The following is a 26,006-nucleotide window of genomic DNA, read 5'->3' as shown; positions in this document are numbered from 1 at the left end:
TCACCTCAATTGCGCTTTGATGGAGAGTTGATGTTGTTTTTCTTTGGATCAGTGTGATTGCTGCTATTTCCACAATAAATGCTATATCAAATCTGATATGCAGAGATTTGTTCAAAGTCAAACCTTTGTCAAAAGCGAACCCATATTTACCTGGATATATTCATTTGGGTGTTGTGTCTTACAACATAATGTACCCGCATAAAAAATAAAACAGGAGACTGATGTATTCGGGTGGCTATTTTGTCAGCATACATAACCTGGCTTTGTTTCATTGATAAAATTAAAAATCAGTATGAATAAAGGTTCTAGACTCCCTGGTGATTCAGTTTCAAGCTTCCTATACAACCCTCAGTCTAAAAAACAAACACCTCAGAGGAGCGCGAGTTAAACGACCCGTGTCTTTACACACATGCACACACTGGCATGAGACATATGCTTTATCAAATGAGTATGCTCCATGTGTCCCTCCCTCAGCTTCATGTCAGCCTCTCGGAGCTGATGGTTCCTGAACAGATGAAAAATGAATGCATTTTTATATATTTTTTTTAAGCAATACGTTACGAGAGGCTGCTCCGTGTCCTGCCAACAACACTCTTTTTTTCCGTGATTATATTGACAATATAGCATTGCATCTGGTAATTCGTTGCAAAAATGCATACTTAAATGATGGATCGATTAATAAATAGAAATACAGCATACATTATAATGTTGTGTAGATACTTTGTTTATATCATAATTGAGGAAGACTTTAATTTACAGTGTCCTTGGTACATGGTCATAACATGTACTTGCTGTATTAATAACAGTAAACCATTCATAATTACATGCTACCAACCATTAAGGGTTACACTTTATGTTAAAGTGTCATTGTTACAGTGTAATCATAATATTGAGTAATATTAATTAACTATAATATTGATGTGCTTACTAGGTTTAGGGTTAAATATGTATGTTTTATTATTTTTATATTCTGTATAAAATGGGTGTGTTTAGGTTTGGGAGTAAATTTACAGATATCTTAAAAAGATTTGTAAATATTTAACATTTTGTAGCTGTAAAAACATAATAATGCTACGTTTAAACATTACCAATATGTTCATATTATACGTTTCAGCATCTATCCAATCGTACAAAAAGGACGTTTCGTGTCTTTGAAAGTTACATATTAATCAACCCAGGCTCATTTTGGAAAAACTTACCTGTGGGAACATTTCTGCAAAACACAAAATACGTACCAATACGTACATATCACTGCAGTTTCAAACAGAGATGAACACTAGAGGCAGTAAAACAGCAAGCACTTTTAATCCTTTTCGATTAATAAAAGCTTGTTTTCACATCTCGTTGCACAATATTATGTTGTGATCTCAAAACACTTTTTACCATAGTGCATGATTTGTAAACGAATACATCTTGGACTTTGCGTCGCTTAACCAGAACCATATGTTTGGCTTTTCTGTTGTAACAAGCTTCCTCGGTAGCTCAGCTTGTACAGAATTGTACTTGGGATGTGAAGAGCTTGGGTACGAATTCCGTGAAGCTTGACTCACGATAAAAGAGCTCAAAGACGAGAGAACAAAAATGAAAACAAGCTAAAATGGAATGAATATGAATGTTTTTATATCACATTGGCTTTTGTTAACACTAGGGCTGGGCGATAAAACGATAACGATAATTATCGCGAAATAATTTTCCTTGATAAAACGATAACAACAGTTCGATAAATGCTCGATATAATGCTTATGCGCTATGCGTAATGCTGCGCATGCGGTGTGCAGAACGGGCTTCTGGGTGCCGCACTCGGTGTTGTTGACAGTCACAGTGACCGACAGGCTGACATGCTTGGAGGATTGGAGCGAGAAAAATGAGCGATAGTGAAGAAAATTCAGCGCTTACGACCAGCTCGGAGGACACAGATATCGTTGACAAGAAAGGTCACTCAACTTCAGTGGTTTGGTGATATTTTGGCTATTTGCAATCCGACATAAAAGCAGAGCGACGTGCACTGCTTATCATAGGTTCACCACACGGTAATATAATTATTCAGTTATCTTGCTTCTTCGAAGTTCTTCCATATAGCATTGAGCCCAACACAGCGCAAAATCTACATTAGTCTGATATCAGTTCACGCACAGGCTAATCGCCTTAGTTGTAGTGGGGGACTTACAACAAGCTAACGTTACCAAACTATAATCACTAAAACATTGGAATTTGTGGAAAAATACATTGGTATCCAAATTTTTTGTCTTTGGTGATTTATTAATAACTCCGCATCACCTGTATCAAAAGAGAAATAAAATCATTTCATCCGATGTTTAAAGTGAATAAAATTCATCAACTACTGAACTTTGTGCTCTCTCCCAACCTCACCGCAGTTGTGTGTGTGTGTGTGTCGGTGAGGTGCACCGTGGACCAATCCACTATAAGGCAAGAGATGGGGGACTCAAAATGTTTCTAAACTTAAACGCATTTTTTGCCCATTTGCATTTTAATTGTTTTACCACTTAAAAAAAATTGTTTTAATTAAGTATATATAACTATATTATTGATATTTAGAGTGTAGAGTAAAAAATACTGACCACATTTAAGATTTTTATTTTATTTATTTATTTTATTTATATTGTCAATGTAATTTATTTATAAAGTTTGGCATGCTGACCAGAAAGATTATCTTTAAAGCACTTTAACTTTGCATTTGTAGTCAGCAGAGCCAAATGTTAGATCATTACAGTTCTAGATTTTACTATAGATATTTATTTTATACATTCTATTTATATAAATAATATTCTACTCTATTAATATAGATTTTATTAGTAATAAATAAATCTACCTCGGTTTTGATAAATTGTTCACTTGTTTGGGAAGTGTTTGTCATGTTTTGACAATTAAGGATAGTTTAAAACCACAATTAAATGTCAGTTTTCTACATCTTTAACTCAGGATCAAAAATATGCCTTTAAACTTTAAAGAAATAAAGATTTGACATTTATCGTGCTAATTATCGATATCGACTGATATGGAAAATTATATTGTGATAATTTGTTTGGGCCATATTGCCCAGCCCTAGTTAACACTATTGGGTAGGTTAACACCATGCTACTTGTCTGTCCACACCAGATGCGACTACGAGATGCGACAAATCATTCAAAGACCACAGCCAATCAGAACAGGATGTGGGCGGGCTCTCGCGGCAAGTGTATGGCACCAGAGATTAATCTCAACGGCACTCTCAAGGAAATGGATAAGTAGCCTACAATAATCAAATTCATGAATATTACACCATTTAAACATTAATAAAATACTTAATGAGTTACTAAAACAATCGTTATCATAGAATATACTTGTTTGTTTACAGTTTGAACGTTCTTGTTTCCATTGGTTGAATTTCAAGATCTGAGGTGAATTATCCATTGTTGCTTTTAGTGCGACTAAGTTACGTTACAAAGCTGGGAGCACTAAATGATATTCAAAGTCACATTACACGTTTTTAACATTAAATAAAGCACATAAACATTACCTGAGATTATATTTTGTGTTGTTGTCCCAGCCGCGACGTCGCAGAAATAGAAACCATTTCTATAATAGAATCATTGCGTGACGCCGTCGCGGCTGGTTAGGACAAAAACTCTAATTAACATGGAAAAGATACGCCGTGCGTTGTTAGGACACAGTGTTAGGTGTAGTGTTGGTGGAACATTATTTTAAAACATAATGGAGCAAGCTTTTAGCGCCACTCACCGGGCATTTCAAATCCGAACTGAGGTGATATGTACAAAACTAACGTACTAAAATCGTACCATATTCACTTTTATCTGTTTCAAAAAAAGCTGAACCTGCGTTTAGAGCCACTCACTGGACAATTCACTTTGAAACTGTCACGAAATGTGCATGACGCTACGTATTTTCGTTTTGCAAAAAATGTTCCCACGGGTACGTTTTTCTATGTGCCTGGGCTGGTATTAATAGTTACGTATTAATAATGAGACCAGGTTGAACAACCAAAACGAAATGATCTGCACAATAGATAATCTTTACAGTGAACGGCATATGGCATATATCTCTTCAATAAAACACCTTACTCACCTGTCGAGTAATAAAAACACCATCATCTCCATCATTTCAATGTCCATCAGTTCTCTCCGTCTCCTAAAGCCAAGCTCATGTTGGTTCTTGTTTTATTACGAGCTTTATTGACAAAAGTTACATAATGTGCCTTTAATTAATATTACTCAATACTTAAATGAATAATTACACTGTAACAAGGACACCTTTAATTAAGTTTAACCCATAAGCATATCAAACGGCCAACTAAAATGTTTTGTAAACATTTTTTGAACATTTCAGACACTGGATGAATGTGTTTTTTATTGCATTAGTATAGTTTGAACATGCGATTTGTTATGTGCTGTACTGAACTGCACAGTGAAGTCGAGTATGTCTTCATCAGAAAGCCTGAACTCTTCTCTCAGTGAAGACAGATCCAGCAGGCGCAGATATCTAGATGTTCCGTTTGAGTGACCAAAGCCAAGATCCATTTGCTCCTTGTGCTGCTCTGCCCGACAGACCATTATATCAGACAATCCTGATGTCGACTCTCCTTCAAGAGAAGCGGCTGAACTCTTCACCCACGCCTTACAACCACAGACCTGGTCAAAACAAAAAGAGGAATTGTGCCATTAAAAAAAGTGTAGCAGAGAACACAGAAGTATATCAGAAAGTTAGATGAACTCATTTGATGGATGGATGCGCTTTTTTGGGCTTCAAAATATCAGGTACCATTAACTATCAGCAATACATATTGCTGCATTTGATTGCGATATATTGTGACACTCCTAATAGTTAAAGTTGTGGTACGACTTTATTTGGAGGGTCCAGAATTATGCATTAGTTAAGCATGAACACACTAGTAATTAATGATTAACTCAACATATAGTAAGAGCATATAAGGCTACACGGTCTCACTCCAACTCGTCACATATTGAAGCTTGGTCAGGACCACTAGGTGTCACTTTTTTTTTTTTTAAAGCAAGGGGTACATCTTTAGCGTCATTGTCTGACGCTCACGGAAATTCATTGATTTAAGTTGACTCACGAGAGCCAATGCAATTTCACTATCACAGCTGATGTAATGTTTCTTCGGGCGGCAAATTTTGAATGTGTGCATGATCTTCGACGGATGGAGACGCTGATCGCTTTTGGGTCTTTTCATCACGCAAATCAATCGTTTGGCCTCAGGACACTTGGAATATTTATACTTTCTGAATAAATTGTGCCTGTAGTTGTATCTGCCTCACTGTAAAAATTTTTAATTTTTTTATATCCATTTTTGCTTAGTGTTACATGATCACCACGCTCTTATTCATGTAAATGCTTCCAAGCGCGACAAGACACAAGAGAGCGCGCTGTATGCCAGTGTCCTGTCTGTGTGTGCGTGTGTGTTAATGCGTCTCTTGTCAGCTAATCAAGGGACACTGACACACACACACACACACACACACACACACACACACACACACACACAAACACAGTCGACGCATGGATAGACTCGCGTCAGTTTCCTGCTAACATCGAGTTCTCGTTTGCTCTTGAACAAACAATAACACAGAGGATTTTGAGTATTATCATATTAGGAGTCTTAAATTAGTTAAATAACGTCTTAAATGAACTTAAAGAGTTGTGAGGAAATGAGATGCGCGGGACAGCGCGTGAGATCCGCGGCTGTTCTTAAAGTGACAGTAGCACTGATGATGCCTGTCATTAATGTTCATCAAAGAACAACGGGAACAGAGACAATTGTAGCTTTAATGATGATTCATCTATATTTCATTTATTATTTATGCAGTTAAGGAAGGTTTGATAACTATTACATTTCTATAACAGGGAAGGCCATGGGTAAATATAACATTTATTATTTTGGGTTTATGTAAAGATTGTTTTAAGGTCACTTAAATTAAAAGTTGTTTTTTAAAGCCTAATAAATGTTGAAATTGGGAGCTTTCAGTTATACTGTAATGTAACGTCATTAATGTTTCATAGAGACTTTAGTATCAGTGATACTGGCTTTCATTCATAAAAAGATGACAATACAACACATATTTAAAATATGCTGTCTTTAAATTGTTTATATATTCATTTGGAGAGTAACTGAAATTATTACAATATCAAAATATTAAAAACTTAAAATATTGAAAACTTGCGATTAATCGCGATTAATTACAGAAAAAAATGCATTTTAATCGATGCCCAGCACTAGTAAGGATATAACATTCACTTAACAACAGGGGGTTAAATTGTCTTTTATTATTACTTTATTGGCTTATTGTGGTCAATGAACATAAAAATCACTCAATAAGTGCCATCACTAATGAGGATATAACTGAAATATAGTACATCTGTCATGATCCCAGCCTGTGTTTCCCTGTCTTGTGAGGACTTTTGTTATTTCCTGCCATGTTTTGTAGTTCTTTGTAGTTTTTCATGTTGATTAGTCTCCCCAGGTGTGTCTGGTTGCTGTAACGCAAGGGGAACAAAAGGGGAAAAAAAAAAAAAGGGAGAGCTGGATCCAAATGCAAAATAGTTTAATAACAAAATAAACAAGGAACGGATAACAGAATGAGTCAAGCCAAACGTACATCACAAGACCTGACAAAGAACACAGGAAACACAGGGGTTTAAATACACAGGGGCAAACAAGCTTACACTGCATGAAAAGTGGGATTTTCGTCAGTATGTGACACTGTAGATTGCCGTGAAACTTCAGGTTTACGACTGTGCACGGCAATTTGCAGGCAACACCGAAAACTGCCGTAAATTGACGGAAATTGACGTGGGCCTTGCTTGGCAGTTGTCCCCCCATGACCCCCCCTCCCCTTAATTCTAGGGGAGGCTTTATCATGTAAATGAAGATGCTGTGAGCTACACAAATGCAAATCAGAGCAGCAGCAGGGGGAGTTTTATCTAGGTTCTCATTTTTTTAAACTAAAACATTTTTCAGTTAAATGTACTCGTTTTAGTTCACATTACTAAAAAATTTTTTTAGGGCAACCAGTTTGCTCCAATTTTTTAAGTAGATTCAACTTGTCCGGGCTAACAGTAGATTAATTACTCTGTATGTCATTAGCAATAACCATGTAAAAAAAAAAAAAACACACAAAATAAAAAGTTACGGTGTTATGCCTATATGTAATTGAAGCACTTTTGCCACACCCATTAACTTAAATAAAGTGAAAATAAATATAATAGGTTTTTCTGGAGCTCCTTGGTGGTCTGAAACCTCAATGAGGTTGAAGAATATAGGGATAAATTAAGCCCCTCTGTGGACTGATTTCCTGACTCTCTCTCTCTCTCTCTCTCTCTCTCTCTCTCACACACACACACACACACACACACACACACACACACACACACACACACACACACACACACACACACACACACACACACACACACACACACACACACACACACACACACACACACACACACACACAGGTCATGGCCATGACGCGTACAAAACTTGAAGACGAGCTTTAAACAGACGTGTTTTGGGCCATGTCCACACAAAGCCAGAACTTTCCCTTTCCGATCTTTTTTTTCCCCTCGTTTCAAGATATATCAGCGTACACACGAGAGCATGAAAACGGCTCAAAACGATGTAGTTTACATGCCAGGCCAGTATGTGGCACTGTAATTCTGCCACAGAAATACACTAAAAATGGAGAAGAAGAGTTGTGGCTAGAAGGGGTACGGCAACAGTCGGAGGTGAGGTAAAATCTCACAATAAAATAACAATAAATAAATTTGCTACTTACCAGATGTGTTTTATTAACACATACACCTATCCCAACCCTAAACATACCCTTATAATAATGCAAAAACAGTAATTAACAACGCAGTATTGATGTGCGCATGCCCAGTGCCCGTAGTTGTATCCCCTTTAAGTCTTCCCTGCGCAGGACGTGGTGTGATGACATCATCGTTTCACAAAATAGACGGATTGGCCGCATACACGAAACCGCAAGGGTGTCGTTTTCAGATGTATCCACTTTAGGACCCGGTTTCAAAAAATAGCGGTTTCAGTCTCCCAAAACGCCGGATCCGTGTGGACGAAACGCCAATACGATAAAAAAAATGTATACGTATACAGTGATACGCGTCTCCGTGTGGACGGACCCTTGGACTCTTTTTGCTTTGTGTTTTTTGCTGCTTTGCTTTTTCGTGATCAACAACGACAGGACGCCATTTCGCCTTCAGCTCCCCTTCAACTCCTCTGCATGGACGCGGCTAACTTTTTCGACTAATTTCCAGCTGTCTTCGTCTTCACAACTCTGAGGCAAACTGCAGGCGCTATGAACCACAGCATGGGTAATGTAACGTTACGACTTAAAGAATATGCTTTTATTCAGCTGTATAAGGAAATGGATGCGTTAATTGATCCGAGCTTAAAACTGCACATTTTGTTTACACAGACTATCCTCGCCTCATAACGAAACCGTGAGCTCTTATCTGCTTGGAGCGATTTCCGCGAGCCCAGATTTAAACAATGATCGCGACGAAATTGTGTGTAAGTAACTTCTAATGTGTTTCTCATTCCTTGTTTAATTTTACCGTGACTGTTTTTATTAATACCAGTCTCATGTAATTGTTTTCCAGCTGCCTGTAAGACGTATTATGAATCGACACGCCGCAGCTTCAGATACAAACAACCTGAACTTACATCGCAGGCAGAAACTGTCGATCAAGAAGAAAAAGGGTAAGATTTATTATATTAGATCCGTTTTTTGTCAATGTGAGTATTTTTCAGGTTGCTTATTGTCTTTATGGATTGTATTACAGTTGCTGGAAGCGAGAGTGTGCTGGATGAGGTGGACATTTGGAGTCCGCGACCATTGAACTCATGTTTGACGAGGAAGACGGCTTTGTTGACAGGGTGTCTGGATGGATTGTGCGGCCACCGCCCTCTCGCAGCCTGGAGCTCGCCGAACTTTACATTACATTACGAGACTTTACTGCTGCACTGTACATAGTTGTGTGTTTAACAATAAAGCTCTTTCTTTGAATAAACAGCTGTGTTTTATAAATTAAGCCCTTTCTTTGAATGAACGGCACGGTCCGTATAATTTTCCCATATATTCCTTGATGGTATGAATACTTCATAGCACAATAACATCAATATAAAACAAATTATTACAACATAAATTATATATTTATTATTATTATTGGGGTTTACATTTATAATGAGCCAGGGGGACCAATAATGATTGGTTTGCAGTGATCTGCCAACCAATCACAAGGGATTTTTCTTTTTTAAATGTAGTGGCTTCAGCCAATAGTGAGTGAGTAAATTCAAGTCTGGCCGTTGACTCTCTGGTTTCGCTGCTATTCATATGTTAATGAGAATCGTCGCACCTCCGCGGGCTCTCTCAGCGGGGGGCTATCCACCTATGTCATGGTTCGTTTACGACAATTTGTGGCACAGACGAAAGCGACGTTCGTTGCCTCTAAATTGACGAAAACTGCCAAAAATTAGGGAGATTTCCGGGAGTATACAGGCGTTTACGGGGGGAAAATCCCACTTTTCATGCAGTGTTAACAAATTAACAAGACACACCCGGGGAGACTAATCAACATGAAAAACTACAAAGAACATGGCACAAGACAGGAAATAACAAAAGTCCTCACAAGACAGGGATAATGACAACATCACTACACAAGAATAATATATGGTTTGTTTCAGGGCCGTGCACTAGAGCCCCTGCCCCTCTGCCCTCATCAGCTGAGGTGGCCCTCTCGCAGTCTATGGTCGCTACCAGTGTTCTGCTTTCCCTCCGCTAAAGATCCAACGATTCCACGAAACCGCTCCCATGTTTTCCCGCTCGCTCCCCAGCGTCACTCAGAGTCTGTGCGCGGAAAACTGGAAAGCGGAGACAACAGTTCCAGAATGTCGTCGTATTAGTAGTCTTCGTTACAATCCGCGGAATTAGTAATTTGGTAGTTTGTTTTTGTATTTCTGTCGGTATTATTTTGCTCCAGATCATTTAATAGTGCTAACAACTTGTACAAAATACACGTTCTTGGAAGAGAATTATAATTCTTGTCTAATCAAATTTTTCTACCCGATCTGATCTAATGTAAATAACACCAACTTTGCTGTTGATGGCAGACTTTGTAGAATATATATAGGCCTAATTTCATATAATAGCCCATAAAGTGTTACAGAATGGATAATTTTATATAATTCTTATTACTATTTATTTATATTTTAAAGTGTCATTAATGTAAAATACTAAAAATATTCTAATTCTAATTTTATTTAGACAATTTAGTAGAATAATTGAATATCCCATTAAAAGATAATCATCTGAAAGGTATTTTTTTAATGACTTATGTACAAGCATATCAATATTTACTTATTTAATTGCCCATGTTTGAATTGAAGATATGTCATTATATATATATATATATATATATATATACACTCACCTAAAGGATTATTAGGAACACCTGTTCAATTTCTCATTAATGCAATTATCTAATCAACCAATCACATGGCAGTTGCTTCAATGCATTTAGGGGTGTGGTCCTGGTCAAGACAATCTCCTGAACTCCAAACTGAATGTCTGAATGGGAAAGAAAGGTGATTTAAGCAATTTTCACCCACAACCATTTCTAGGGTTCACAAAGAATGGTGTGAAAAGGGAAAAACATCCAGTATGCGGCAGTCCTGTGGCCGAAAATGCCTTGTTGATGCTAGAGGTCAGAGGAGAATGGGCCGACTGATTCAAGCTGATAGAAGAGCAACTTTGACTGAAATAACCACTTGTTACAACCGAGGTATGCAGCAAAGCATTTGTGAAGCCACAACACGCACAACCTTGAGGCGGATGGGCTACAACAGCAGAAGACCCCACCGGGTACCACTCATCTCCACTACAAATAGGAAAAAGAGGCTACAATTTGCACGAGCTCACCAAAATTGGACAGTTGAAGACTGGAAAAATGTTGCCTGGTCTGATGAGTCTCGATTTCTGTTGAGACATTCAGATGGTAGAGTCAGAATTTGGCGTAAACAGAATGAGAACATGGATCCATCATGCCTTGTTACCACTGTGCAGGCTGGTGGTGGTGGTGTAATGGTGTGGGGGATGTTTTCTTGGCACACTTTAGGCCCCTTAGTGCCAATTGGGCATCGTTTAAATGCCACGGCCTACCTGAGCATTGTTTCTGACCATGTCCATCCCTTTATGACCACCATGTACCCATCCTCTGATGGCTACTTCCAGCAGGATAATGCACCATGTCACAAAGCTCGAATCATTTCAAATTGGTTTCTTGAACATGACAATGAGTTCACTGAACTAAAATGGCCCCCACAGTCACCAGATCTCAACCCAATAGAGCATCTTTGGGATGTGGTGGAACGGGAGCTTCGTGCCCTGGATGTGCATCCCACAAATCTCCATCAACTGCAAGATGCTCTCCTATTAATATGGGCCAACATTTCTAAAGAATGCTTTCAGCACCTTGTTGAATCAATGCCACGTAGAATTAAGGCAGTTCTGAAGGCGAAAGGGGGTCAAACACAGTATTAGTATGTGTTCCTAATAATCCTTTAGGTGAGTGTATATATATATATATATATATATATATATATATATATATATATATATATATATATATATATATATATATATATATATATATATATATATATATATAGATTTTGTATATATTTTTTTATATATAGACCCTATAGATTATAGATTTTGTCTTCACTCAATAGGTTTTAATGAAAGTGAAGATGCCTGAAATGTCCAATAGACGGCCATCTAAATCATGAAAATATTAAATAATAATAGCCCCGTTAATTACAATAAGTATTACATTTAAAAACAATAACACGAGTAACAACATGCCACTTGGGGCCTTTTGTGCCAAATTTGGCTGGGTCATCTTACCCCAAGAGTCTATTTTTTTCTTTTTACTTCAAAATAAAAGCTATAACATTTACTCCACAAATCCCTCATTAACAAATAGACACAAACACTTTGATATTCAACATAATAAAATGTCATATATCACTATTTACGATAGACACTAAATTTAGATCAAAACTGTTTTGACTGACCAGTAAAATGGATGATTTGTATGGACAAGCACCCAATCCTCACCCCCAATGCCACCCCACCCCAGTGACCCTTTTTTTGGTTTGGGCCACTGCCCCTCAAAATGTCTGTGCACGGCCTTGGTTTGGTTTGAAAAGTTGTAAATAATGGCTAAACGGCTTTTACTGTACATTAAGTTAATTATGAATTACTAGCTTATTTTTGCCTATCGCATGAATGTGGATCCTTAAAATGTTTAATAAATCATAAATAATGACTAAAATACTCTTACTATGTTAAGTTAATCAGTAATTACTAGTGTATTTATGCTTAACTAAGGCATAATTCTGGACCCATAAAATAAAGTATTACCAAAGTAATAAATATGGATATTTTTCTTAGAGAAACGTATGGCTTCACTTCAGAAGGCTTTTATGGAGCTGTGTGTATTACTTTTATGATGGACAGATGTGCTATTTTGTACCATTCACTCCCATTATAAAGTTCGGAAGAGCCAGGAAATGTATTAATATAACTCTGATTGTGTTCGGCTGAGAGAAGAAAGTCATATACACCTAGAATGGCTTGAGGGCGAGTCAATTATGGGATACTTTTCATTTTGGGTGAACTATCCCTTTAAATATGTTATTGAAAGTAAGTCCTTTTATTTCACTAATATTCTATTATCTGTAGATACATTCTTTTAAGATTTACGAAGATAAGCACATTTTCTCACAAGGGTATGTCTGAGCATGGAGGTGATGTACAGTTTTAATAGTACTGTTTCTCAACACAAGATGGATCACAGCATGGATCTGATAGGTTCATGTCTGCCCAAATGAAACTCCATGATAGTTTTTCTTCATATCACATGGTAGAAGGTAAATAAATCCAGCAGATGTCAACATGGACAGGTTATATGATCACCAGGATATGCTCATGCTCTTGCTCATGCCCGTAGGCAGGAGGGGTTTGGGGGGTTTGAACGACCTCACTGCCAAAGGTCCAGAATTTAAGTCTGTTTTTTTGTAATAAACAAGTTTTCTTTTAAGTAACGACGGCCAATAATTTGAATCAGGACCTCTGTATTTTTCTATGTGTAGGCTATATAATAAATGTTGTGAAATAAGTGCCTAATACAGTATTAAGACAACTTTAATGCGGTCTGTCACTTTAATGCGACCTGCGGTCTGTCGCCGCTCGTCAATGGCAAAATATTTAAGATGACCAATCAAAACAAAGTAGGCAAGCTTTATTTTCACTAAAGGTGCTAAGTGCGATTCCAGCATGACATAAAGTGCGAGATAAGATGATAGCTAAACTAAACATTTCATATTCGGCAGCTAGATTAGGATTGAAATGTTAAACTACTGACAAAAATATTCAGGCAAACTAATAAACTTTTGATTAATTTTGCCATTTTGAATTGAAAATAGGCCTATATAATTTACATGATTCATGTAATGTAATACTTAGCAACTGTCAATGTGAGAGGACAAGAAACATTAACAAAGCTATCTTCATATAAGGCATAAGATAAATAATAAATGTGTACATATTGTGAATTATCATTTTAAACATATTTTAGCGTTCGTAGCCTTGTCTTAGAAAGTGATTCATAAAAAATATTCTAAATATAAATTGACCCTATGATTACTTTCTTGACTGCTTTAGAAGGGGAAGAGACAAGGAGATAAGGAGAATGAGAGAAAAAGAAAGAGTGATGGAGATGAGGAGAGAGCAGGAATTGAAAAATAATCTACTGCCCACTGACTTGGTTTTAAAGCCATTTCTCTTCCATTTTTTGGCTTTCAAACATCTTAAAATGCACATATGTAGTTCAGCGAAAAACATTTTTTCCGGGGGACCATACCCCCGAACACCCCTGACTAGCTAGTGTGTGTGTGCTTTATTAATAAATAGGCTAAAGCATCTGTGTTTGCTGACCAATTAGTGATCATACACATGTTAATTGAGCAGAGGCGGACAGTACTCAAGTATTTTTACTTTCCAAGTAATTTTATTTTTCAAGTATGTACTTTATCAGTGTTCTTCTTTGGAAAACGTTTACTTCACAACCTTCCAAAACATAACATTGTACTTTTTTACTGCACTATGTTGCATATTGAATATCATTTCATACTTAATTACATAACATTTTTTAGTAAAAGTAATTAAAAATATTACTTGAGTACAAGTAAGAAAGTACTATATTTTTTATGTAATTCAGTATTCAAGGTAAAAAAACAACAACGACAACTTTTATTTATGAAATGTAGTGCAGAAAAAAGTATGACATTGTAAATTACGCTTTGGAATGTAATGCATTACAAGTTAAAGGGTTAGTTCACCCAAAAATGTAAATTCTGTCATTAATGACTTCCCCTCATGTCGTTGGACACCTGTAAGACCTCCGTTCATCTTCAGACACAAATGAAGATATTTTAGTGTAAATCCGATGGCTCTGAAAGGCCTCCATTGGCACAATGCACTGTTCACTCTCAAGACCCTTAAAAGCACTAAAGACGTCGTTACAAAGTCCATCTCACTACAGTGGTTCTACAATAACTTTATGAAGCGACGATAATAGTTTTTGTGTGCAAAAAAAACCTAAATAACGACTTATAGTGATGACCGATTTCAAAACACTGCATCATGAAGCTTCGAAGCGTTATGAATCAGTGAGTCGATTCAGCGGTTTGAATCACCAAAGTCATGTATTTCAGCAGTTTGGCGGTTTGACACGCGATCCGAATCATGATTAGACTCACTGATTCATAATGCTTCGAAGCTTCATGATGCCGTGTTTTGAAATCGGTCATCACTATATAAGTGACTATATATCGTATCGTGACATTGTTGGTGATACACAGCCCTTGACACTGCTTTTTTAAGTAATTTTTCAGTCCCTCCAGAAAAACGTGATTATGCGATCGCATGATTTAATGCATAATCAGCCAAAGTCTGCATATTTATGTGGGGGCCGCATTTTTTCAAATACGCTGCACTTTCGCCACATAAATTGCCTATTTCCGCATGCAAAATATGCGGGGCTAGCATGATTTCATAATTTGTGTTCCGAAGATGAAGGGGAAGTAATTATTGACAGAATTTACATTTTTGGGTGAACTAATCCTTTAAGAAAAACACTGATCAAATAAAATATATCCTTGAAAAAAGTAAAAATACTTAAGCACTATCCGCCTCTGTAACTGCATGACTTCTTCAAAACTTCAAGTTTCACAACATGAAACAAAAACTTGTTAGCTTAATAGTTCTGTCACGTGAATTTGTGATTTGAACATTGTGGGCAAGTTTTGGTTATCCATGCCTAATAATATACACAAATATACACTTCACACAGTGTGTGTCTGGACCAAGCGGCAACCTCCCTCAGTTTCTCTTGAAGCCAGTACGGAAGTGACATAAACTGCAATTCATCGACTGGCCGCTAGAGACAGACTCCAGAAGGAGCAGAATCTCATTGAGCCCCATGTTAAAATGTCCAACTTTTACGGCAGATTAAAACATGTTTACAGTCTGGGACAAATTGTGTTTTTGGTCTATACGGCTATTTTTGCCCTTCATGATGACTGGGAGGGGGGTGAATTTTTTTATAACTCATTCGTTTACATTATATAAAGCCTTAAAGTTCTGCATAGTTAAGGGCGTGGCAACTTCGAGTGACAGGTGGAGAGCCGTTTGTCTGCTGTCTGTTAGTCACGCATCACTTAAGCTCCGCCCACGTCCCGCCTTTTTGCCCATTTTCTGTTATCCGGGAGTGACGTGCTGCCAAGATGGCAACGGCCATCTCGTCCGTACTTTGCACTTCAGAACAGCTCTTCAGAACCCTATGGGTGACGTCACGGACACTACGTCCATATTTTTTTACAGTCTATGGTTTGGACTGAAGAAGTGGTACATGATCTCGGTTAGCAATTTGACAGCATAAGCATGCTTTTTGATGCACAGAAAATAGCCTGTTAAGAAACCGGCAGACAAGATAATCCAGCACAAATTAGTGCATACAAATTTGAACCTCATAATTAAATACAAAATGGAAATGGGACTGAAAAAGGTCCCAAAAAAAAGGCTTTACAAGGCTGGCTACGGGCCTGTTTCGATCGCTGGGTGTATGAAAAGTGCTTGATATAAAGACGTTTTTGTTACATTTGCACGACAAACAATTTTGGTGTGACAGCATAGCCTAAAAGCCACAAATCTGTTTTTTTTTTTTTTTTTCATTTCAGCAGTAGGTATTGTTAAGTAATAGCACATATTTATTACAACAGAAATACAAAGAGCAAAATAACTGCTTCAATTTTCACATCTGCAGGATCAATTTTCTAAATCATTGCTGTACGGTGACTCGGCACGCATGTTTACAAACACAAAACTAATTTCGGCGGTTCAAGTGGTGCCGTTTCAGTGATTGCAAGCAATATTATTTGTCAGGTGCTTTAACCTGCGGTAGGCCTCGTCGCCGTTCCATTATAAGCACAACACAGGTGAATTTTGCAGAATCGCTCCTCTTCATCTTTCATCTAAAGCAAATAAATGCTTGCTTCTGTGTGTGTGCTGAGGGCAGCGCTTCCCTGTAACATCACTGCATCTCAGAACACCATCTTAGCGGAAAATAGCCAAGTCAAATCAACACGACAGCATTAACCCTCCTTGACTGATTCACCCCGGGGCTCTCATGCATGTTTTACCCTCCTCGTGTATTTACATACCGCTGTTAGAACCACACATTCACTGCAATGTCAACATTGCCGGGTGCTTTCCATCACTTTGAGGGCACCGACAGCGCAGCAGGGAGAAAACAGCTGCAGGACAAATGGAAGCTCGCAAGGCCGATATTTCTAGATTTGAGCGCTTAACATGGTGTATGTTTCTGTTGATCGTTATGTAGAATAGTTGATCATTATGTAGACTTAAATATGCAACCCTCTGAACCCCAGCTCATGCTACCGGAGGAAGGAAAGTCTGTGAAGTTTAACTGGAAAGCGGCGCCTGTGAGTCACTGTTTATTCTTCTGCGATGCTCCGATCACTTTGACTTCATTGCTATGCTGACAAGGTGGGTTTATGCAATGTTCGCGTCTCGTACTAGAGCAGTAAAGCATGGTGAGAAGGCGGCCTGTCAGATGCCAGTTTGCTGTGAAATTAACATAATTAGCGAAGGTCATTCATATGCATAAGGTTAAATGTTCTAGACTGATGCAAGCGAGTTGTTTCTAACGAATAAATGAGACTCCAATCAGTATTGAAGAGGCAAACAGAGTTGAAATTTCCAATGGCCGTGTATTGGATTTTTGATTGGCCGCCACAGGCGAGTCTAATTAGTTAGTAAAGTCAGAGTGCACAGAACAGGTCGAAGGGCTGCACCAAGTTTGGGAAATGTAGCTTGAAAGGTTGATCTCAATGTCAGGGAATATGAAAAAGTTTGGGTAACACTTTATAATAAGTATAGTGTAATCAAGTACTTACAAATCATTTGCAAACTACCGGTAGTTCATTAAGATTTCATAAACTGGCATACAAATAGTAAGTTCTTCATTCATTATCCCTGGCCTGTAATTAGCAGATTGCTATTGTTTATTCAGCTCATTTGTAAATATGACAGTTCTCACTTTAGATTAGGTCACAGAAAATGACATTAATTAAGTGCTTTAAACCATTGGACATTAATTGCATTCATATTTAGTGTTCCTTAAAATGTATACATATACATTAAATGCACACACACCCACACACACACACACGTTGGGTTTCCATGTTTTATATGGACTTTCCATAGAAATAATGAGTTTTGTACTGTACAAAATATATATTCTTCCCCCTAAACCCCTAATCCATATTGATGTATTTTATCAGTCATTACCTTTACATGGACAACAATACTCCAATATTAATCTGATTAAGACCATACTCTGATTAAGAAACTACCATGTAAACAGCGATTTCTAATTACCTTAATCCGGTTAAAGCCATACTCGAATTAAACGAAAATCGAATTAAGACATGTGGAGTATGCCTATTTTAGTCGCATTATCGACGTGCATTGAAGACATGTACCACCTAAATCTAACTATTAACGTTGTGTAGGAGTTTTCGCCACATTTTGTGACAGGACACGCACACACACACACCAGGCAAGTGCAGAGGGGAGGGCTTTGGGGGCTCGCGCCCCTGCCCTTTTTAAAAATGTATCAAAAGTGCCCCTCTCAACAATCATCAATAATATTGTGACAAATAAAACAGAATTTGAATTATAATTAATATAACAGTGCGTACAAAACAGTAACAAAGCGCTCAAATGTCCCGTTTATCTTTTACGTAGCCTATCTGTCAGTCTGAAATGTCATGGCCATGACGTGTGTGCGGCAGCCGTCCGTGAGGGGCTGCCTGCATTTTACTTTCAGTTTGTTTGTTATTTATCAAAGTCTCCTTCTTCCCATAACTAAAAACGGTGTTACATTGGTGCCGAAACCTGGGAGGAAGGAGGGACATGCTGTCGGAGAGCCCTCGCTGCCGAGGGGGATCGCGGTGCTGAGGAGGTCGGGCAGCGCGGAAGAGAGAAGACCACGAGTGGCTGCCCGAGGCGGTGGTGCTGGAGCGAGTGAAGACCCAGTGGAGAGGGGAGAGCTCGCTGCCGTGCCCCTGGCTCGAGGTGGGGTGGCTGCCGTCCGAAAGGGAGCGGAGGAGTAGCCGGCATTTGCCGTGGGCTAGAGCCTGCTGCCGTCCGCCATGTTGGGGAGGAGCAGAGAGCGCGGGACCAGGGGGCGGAGGAGGATCGAGCCGTCCACCAAGTGTACAGTACCATCGCATGGCACCGCAAGGAAGAGCCTCTCGGCTGGCTGAGTGTGTGTCCGCGAACTGGACCAAGTTTTTTTTTTTCCCTCTCTTGTCTTTGTTGCTCCTTGTGCTTCCGTCTCCTTTTCTCTCGTCTCGTCTGTCCTTACCCCCAGGTGCTACAGCCACCAAGACTGGCCCCGGGGGGGTGTAGAGCGCAGTCTCGCGGTTACCCCCTGGCCTGCGAGGGGCAATGGGGGTATGTGACGAGCAGGGCGAGCGAGAGCCGTGAGAGAGCGATGCGAGGCCGGTGAGTGATTGGATCATGAGCGCCAGCTGCGTGTCACACCGGTCTCAGATCTCTCACGGAGGAGTGGCCTGGACTTTATGTTATGTTTTGTTTACGTTGTATTATGTGTGTGTGCGGCAGTCATCCGTGAGGGGCTACCTGTGCTTTACTTTCAGTTTGCTTATTATTGATTAAAGTCTTGTTGAACGTTCGCTGTTTCCCACCTCCTTCTTCCAATAACTACGAACAGCGTTACAGTAACACTTTATTTTAGGGTTCAGTTCTCACTATTAACTAGTTGTTTAGTAGCATGCATATTACTAGGATATTGCCTGATTATTAGTACTTATAAAACAAATATTAATGCCTTATTCTGCATGACCATATTCTACATCCCTTAAAGGTCCCGTTTTTCGTGTTTTTTTGAAGCTTTGATTGTGTTTACAGTGTGCAATATAACATGTGTTCATGTTTCACGTGTAAAAAAACACAGTATTTTTCACACAATTTACTTATCTGTATACCGCTGTTTTCACTGTCCTCAAAACGGCTTGAAAGATTTCCTTGTTCTATGAAGTCCCTCCTTCAGAAACACGTAACGAGTTCTGATTGTGCCAGCGGTTCCCGTGTTGTGATTCGACAGCAGCTTAGCGTATGTTGCCCGGAAAGGTCACGCCTCTTACCATAACGGGGAGATGAACGCGCTCAATGATCTCTAAGTACAGCGTCCCTGGGAAAGCCAAACAAAGGTGATTTGACTCCGGAATGAAAATAACAGCGTCTCGACGACATGGCGACAAACACACTCTACGAACGTAACACTTCCTCTTCTCCACGCGGGAGCAACAAGACCACACCTCCTTTTTCGCGTATTCTTGTGGGCGGAGGTTAGTCAACAAACTGTTCTACTGACGTCATTAAAGCAGGAAGTACCAGGATGTCGTCCAAACCGGCCGTTCGCTGTAGGCTTTGAAAGGGAACTTCTGTTAAATAAAATATCTCGCTTGGCATTGAACTTTGAGCTTTATAATTTTACAGGTATTATTTATGCTCTAACAGCAACATTACAAACTAACTAAAGTTTGAAAAATGGGATCACGAAGAACAGGACCTTTAATCCTACCTAATACCTAAAAACTACAAACTATTAATAAACAGTAATTAGGAGATTTTTGAGGCAAAAGTTATTAGTGAATGTGTTCGCCATTCTAAAGTGTTACCAAAACAAAAGACAATATTTTGACTTCTAAAGGCACTTTTTATCTATTCAGACTTTTCTCGTCTGCAACATTATGTTAGCAAACATTATTGCTAGTTGTGATTTAATTTAGTTTTTTAATCAACATGTCATGCATATCACGTCATATAAGCATTATTTGACAATAGCATACATTCAGGATGTTGGTTTGTCAAGACAATGCAATGAAACTTTTTATTCAAATGTTTGTTTTTCCGTGTCGTGACGCAAGAGGCAATCATTTCCATGACATCACAGAATAACGACTCTGGAAATGGTGAGTAAAATATCAAGAGAAAGTCTTTTGATGTAAGTCTGCCTCTGCAACAGAATTATGGCTCTAAATTGGTTTCAAGGGACTGCAGCGATGCATGAAATAATGTCCTGTGGCATGTTGCGAAGACTGACTCCCAATGGCAGCACGCACTGAAACAGCCATGCAACCAAGCTTTCCCGTCTCATCCTGTAGCGGGAACATGCATATTTCCCCTTCTGATTAACAACCACTATCAGAATAATCAAATCGGGGCAAAGATTCAGCAGAAATGAAGTGGTTCATCAACAGCCTTTTCAACCGCCTCGCAGAGAGCTCTCCTACGCCGCACAAATCATATGCTATAATGAGAAACGAGGCTGGAATGTGCAGACGGGAGTCTGGTTTACCCATAATGCCTCTCTCTTAGGCAGGTATGTCATTAAAGGACACTCAGATCAACGGAAGACACCCACTTAGCACAGAAGACCAGAGCAGCCATGGAAATAATAAAATAACGTCAGCTCCAGGTAGACTTAACTACAATTTTCCAGCCCTGCACTGAGCTTTTCATGGGGGGGAAAGGATGAAAATGGTGATCTAATTGAATCTCATTGCTTGCTTTCACCATGACTATGGAAACATCAAAGCCCATCGTGGAAGGACGGATTCAAACTAGTTATGTTGCTTTTGGCACACTGGCCACTGAATTTAATTTTATCACCAGTTCTGTACATATTCTTTAAAGCCTTAAAGGCTGAAACAAGCGAATCAGACACAGCCCACACGCACGCATATGCAAATATTGCGACTTCATTGCACATGAAATATCACATAAACACAGACGATTCACACTTCACTGTGTGCTTCATTGCACTGAACTGTGCATTTAGTAACTAAACCATTTGGCAGTAAGAGAATGGAGGACAAAAAACAGACAATAAAATGCAACTTGCTTTTAATTAACCGTATGGTTTTCACTTTTTCATCAGTGTTTCCATCCATATTAGAAAAAGGGAGCAACAGTGCCTGACCTTTCCTATGGTTTCTATGGCAACAGAAAATGGGGTAAGAATTTCAAGCACGTTCAATAAATTCCTCTTTGGTATCTCAGCACAAAAAGCAAAGCACTAAGCAATTAATCAGGGGCTTTTTGGGAGGAAAAAAAAAAGTATAAAGGAGTCTCATCCAGATAGGAGGTTGAGAAAGCCATTTCTTTTCTACTTGATATATTCAAATGATCAACTCAACAGTCAGAGGCGATTTTAATATGTCTTAGTAAATATAGAGCGTGTACATGCGCGAGTGGGGGCGGCTTTAATTCAGTAGATATCTTCACATATTAACATGGAAATGAAAAGGAAGTGGGTTTAGAGAGCAGACCTTTGTTTAAGCGAAAGGGCTCTCCTCACATATTAAACATGAACCTGCGAAAAACTGAATTATTATATGTAATGTCAGGTATTCCCTCGGGCGAGTCAGCACTCTGCTCATGTCAACAGAGATGTAGAAATCCAATGAAAACTTTAGATATGGTACACTTTCTGAGATGTATGGAGAAAAACTCAAGTGTTCAGGGTATCTCAGATTAAACAACCAGTTTTGGCAAAAAAATAAATAAATGCATTTTAAATCCTATTTACTTTTTAATTGGAAAAAGTACACATTCCTGTTTTTTTGCACAGTTCATCAATGAAAGCTGCATAATCTTTCTTCGAAATGTAATAACTTGCAATGCCTCTGAAATGATAGTATTTTTGTCAATTATTATAATAGTAAATTATTGTCACAATTTAAAAAAAAAGTGAACTCCTGTATTAAAATGTATTCAATCTTCTACCTCTATTCTGTGATGTGTTGTGAACTTCTTTTATTTCTTGAAGTAGAGACCAGGAGAACTTGGATAGGTTTTTTCAGCAGGATTCTTTATTGAGAAAAACGTGCTGTCTTTCCGCTGAGGTCATCAAGTCTCACTAAAAGAGTTATCCATTGTAATTTATCTACATTTTAGGGGGGGGGGGTGATTATACAGCAGGGGAGGAGACACTCTGAACAATACAATGCAAATGTTGTATAGGTAAAAGGACACACCCTACATACCTGTGTCACCTGTCCAGATTCAATCAGCATAACAGTGTCTTTCAAATGCATAGATGCTAATCCAATCACTCAAGGGCTCCAAGAGCCATTAAAGACAAATGGTGCTCATTTTACTTACAATGAAGAGAACAGGAACTGGCCTGGAAGATACAGGTTTTGGGAAACCCGCTCAGACAGAGTATCACCAATCCTAATCTCAATCAGACAAACGATATTGTGCTCTGAGCTTGTTATGCTAAATGGTCAGGAAGTGCATAAAGACAAAAGACTTAATGTCTCCAACCCATGGGCTGATTAACTTGATCATGTTAGAATTTAGACAATCTTTACCTTAAACTGTACAACAATATATTTCAAAGAATAATAAATTTGTAATCTTACAGATGTCACACCCCATATGAATGTGTACTAGGGGAGTAACGGTACACATATTCGTACCGAACCATTTCGGTACAGGGCTTTCGGTTCGGTGCGCGCGTGTACCAATGCAATCTTTAACAGTTAACAGTCGGCTTGTTTTAAGCGCACAATAAACGTTTTAATAAAGGTTTTAATAAAGGTTTTAATAAACCTGTCATGAAAATGACAGACACTGTGTATAAATGATTATATTTAAACAACAAATTGGAGAAAAAACTATTTTATAAATAGATATAGAAGATATTACAACCTTATGTGAAGTTTACATACTATGTTATTTGAGTGTTGATTATTTTACCTAAAAATGAATTTAGGCTAATAGTTTGGGCTCTGTTGTTAACCTTTAATATTAATGTGCAAGTAAGGGCTCCCTCTATAGTTTACAGCAATACCTTCAATAAACTTTAAATTATAATTTAAGGATAGACACTTTTTTTCAGTAAACCAATAAAAATAAATAAAAAGCCATTTTGTAAAACTGCTGTACTGAACCGTGACTTCAAAACCGAGATACACACCAAAACGTCAGTTTTGTGTACCGTTACACCCCTAATGACACATAATGTGAGTGAAGTTTCAATGCTGAGCAATGCTTGATATTTGTTTTGTTTTTTAATGACATTTTCTGACTCCAGAACCTTTTTTCTCTCACTCTAATACTACGTTCACACAGCGTGAAACGTACTGCTCCGAGATAGAGGCTGAGAATCCAAACGCAGCTTTATTGAAAGGGTAATCCACAATCATAGTCAAAAACAGGCAATAGGTTATACACAGGCAAGCCGTCCAAACAGGCGAACAAGGGAGGAAAGACAGGCAAAAGGGTAATCCACGGAACAGGCAAGTAATCCAAGACCAAGGGATAAGAAACCAGGGAGAATGCTCAGAAATGCAGTATATAACAAACAAGACTTTACAGTGAATGACAGAGTGAACATGGTTTATATAGGCTGGGGTAATGGGGTAATGAGGTAATGAGACACAGGTGCAAACAATGAGTGATAATGAGTCCAGGTAAAGGATTATGGGAGATGAAGTCCTTGATGGAGTGACAGTCCGGGGTGGAGTGCCCTCTGGTGGTAACCACAGGCACTCACACTGGTAAATTGAGACACAACGAGCCTTAGTGCTCAATTTCGATTTATTACTCAGATCAGATTTTGTCTTGTTTTTTTGTATAGCTGTTAACATTCTTGTTTGAAAGTGGTAATGAACTGCATTGTTTTATTATTTCATAATGTTTCCTGAAGTGCACTTATAATGTTAGTATGATTTTCACACCAAAAATTGTCATAATTTAGTTTTAAAAGGGATTTTTCCTTCCCTGATTTTAGCCTCTAATTTGAATCACTGCTGTGATTGGCTGCTGTGGGACTTCAGTGTATATGCCCACTGCTGTGATTGGCTAACAACTTTGCATATGAAATAGCTATTTTGGGTGAATTCACCCAAAAATGAAAATTCGCCCATGATTTACTCACCCTCATGTCATATTAGTGTAATGCCTACCGTTCAAACTACCCGCTCCAAGCGGGACTCGAACCCGGGTCCGCCGGCATGAGAGTTGGATGCTCTAACAAGGAGGCTAAATGTTGCAACTCCTAGCGTCAGTCGTTAGAGTGTCTCTTGAGATCAGAGGAGTGAGGTTTACTCGCACAGCGACTACTAGCCGGCCTCCGTTACAGTAGGTGTATATGACATTCTTCGTTCAGACAAATAAAATCGGAGTTATATTAAAAAAAGTACTGGCTCTTCCAAGCTTTATAATGGCAGTGAATGGTGTTTTGTTTTTGAAGTTCATAAAGTGCATCTATCCATCATATAACTGCTCCACATGGCTCCGAGGGGGTTAATGAAGGCCTTCTGAAGCAAAGGCGTGTTTGTGTAAGAAAAATATCCATATTTAAAACTTTATAGACTAAAATGACTAACTTCCGGCAGAAAGCTGTACGTAAGTCGACTGACACGAAATAGTGACCCCTGACGCGACGTACAGGAGAATTGCAAGCTTTGACGACGCTCGCGGATAGTGCTGGGCAACAAACTCAAACTCCTCTTCTCTTATAGTTTTGGGACGCCTGCCTTTACATGCACATGAACTTTAATGACATCCTATTCTTAATCCGTAGGGTTTAATATGGAGTTGACCCAGCCTTTGCAGCTCTAACAGCTTCAGCTCTTCTGGGAAGGCTTTCCACAAGGTTTAGGAGTGTGTTTATGGGGATTTTTGACCATTCTTCTAGAAGCGCATTTGTGAGATCAGGCACTGATGTTGGACGAGGCTCTCAGTCTCCGCTCTAATTCATCCCAAAGCTGTTCTATCGGGTTGAGGTCAGGACTCTGTGCAGGCCAGTCCAGTTCCTCCACACCAAACTCACTCATCCATGTCTTTATGGAGCGACGCTTTGTGCACTGGAGCGCAGTCATGTTGGGACAGGAATGGGCCGTTCCGAAACTGTTCCCACAAAGTTGAGAGCATGAAATTGTCCAAAATGTCTTGGTATGCTGAAGCATTAAGAGTTCCTTTCACTGGAACTAAGGGACCAAGCCCAACCCCTGAAAAACAACCCCACACTGTAATCCCCCCTCTACCAAACTTTACTTCTTGGCACAATGCAGTCAGGCAAGTCCTGTTCTCCTGGCAACCGCCAAAACCAGATTCGTCCATCGGATCGCCAAACAGAGAAGCATGATTGGTCACTCCAGATAACACGTCTCCACTGCTCTAGAGTCCAGTGGCGGCGCGCTTTACCCCACTGCATCCCACGCTTTGCATTGCACTTGGTGATGTAAGGCTTGGATGAGCTCC

General features: G+C 38.9%; 1 long non-coding RNA gene across 1 annotated transcript in view; it reads right to left on the bottom strand.

The window, feature by feature from the left end:
- Positions 1-705: 705 nt before the first annotated feature.
- Positions 706-26,006, bottom strand: part of LOC307139343 — a 96,487-nt gene continuing 71,186 nt past the window's right edge. The window contains exons 4-5 of the long non-coding RNA XR_013818112.1: positions 3,075-4,646; positions 706-1,644 (exon numbers count right to left, since the gene is read on the bottom strand). This is a non-coding gene — a long non-coding RNA (uncharacterized lncRNA). The remainder of the gene's footprint in view (positions 1,645-3,074; positions 4,647-26,006) is intronic.

Source organism: Gobio gobio (genome assembly GCF_949357685.1).
Source record: "Gobio gobio genome assembly, chromosome: 16".
Lineage (NCBI taxonomy): Eukaryota > Metazoa > Chordata > Actinopteri > Cypriniformes > Gobionidae > Gobio > Gobio gobio.
Note: the sequence above shows the minus strand (reverse complement) of the source record. Positions and strands in the feature narration are given on the sequence as shown.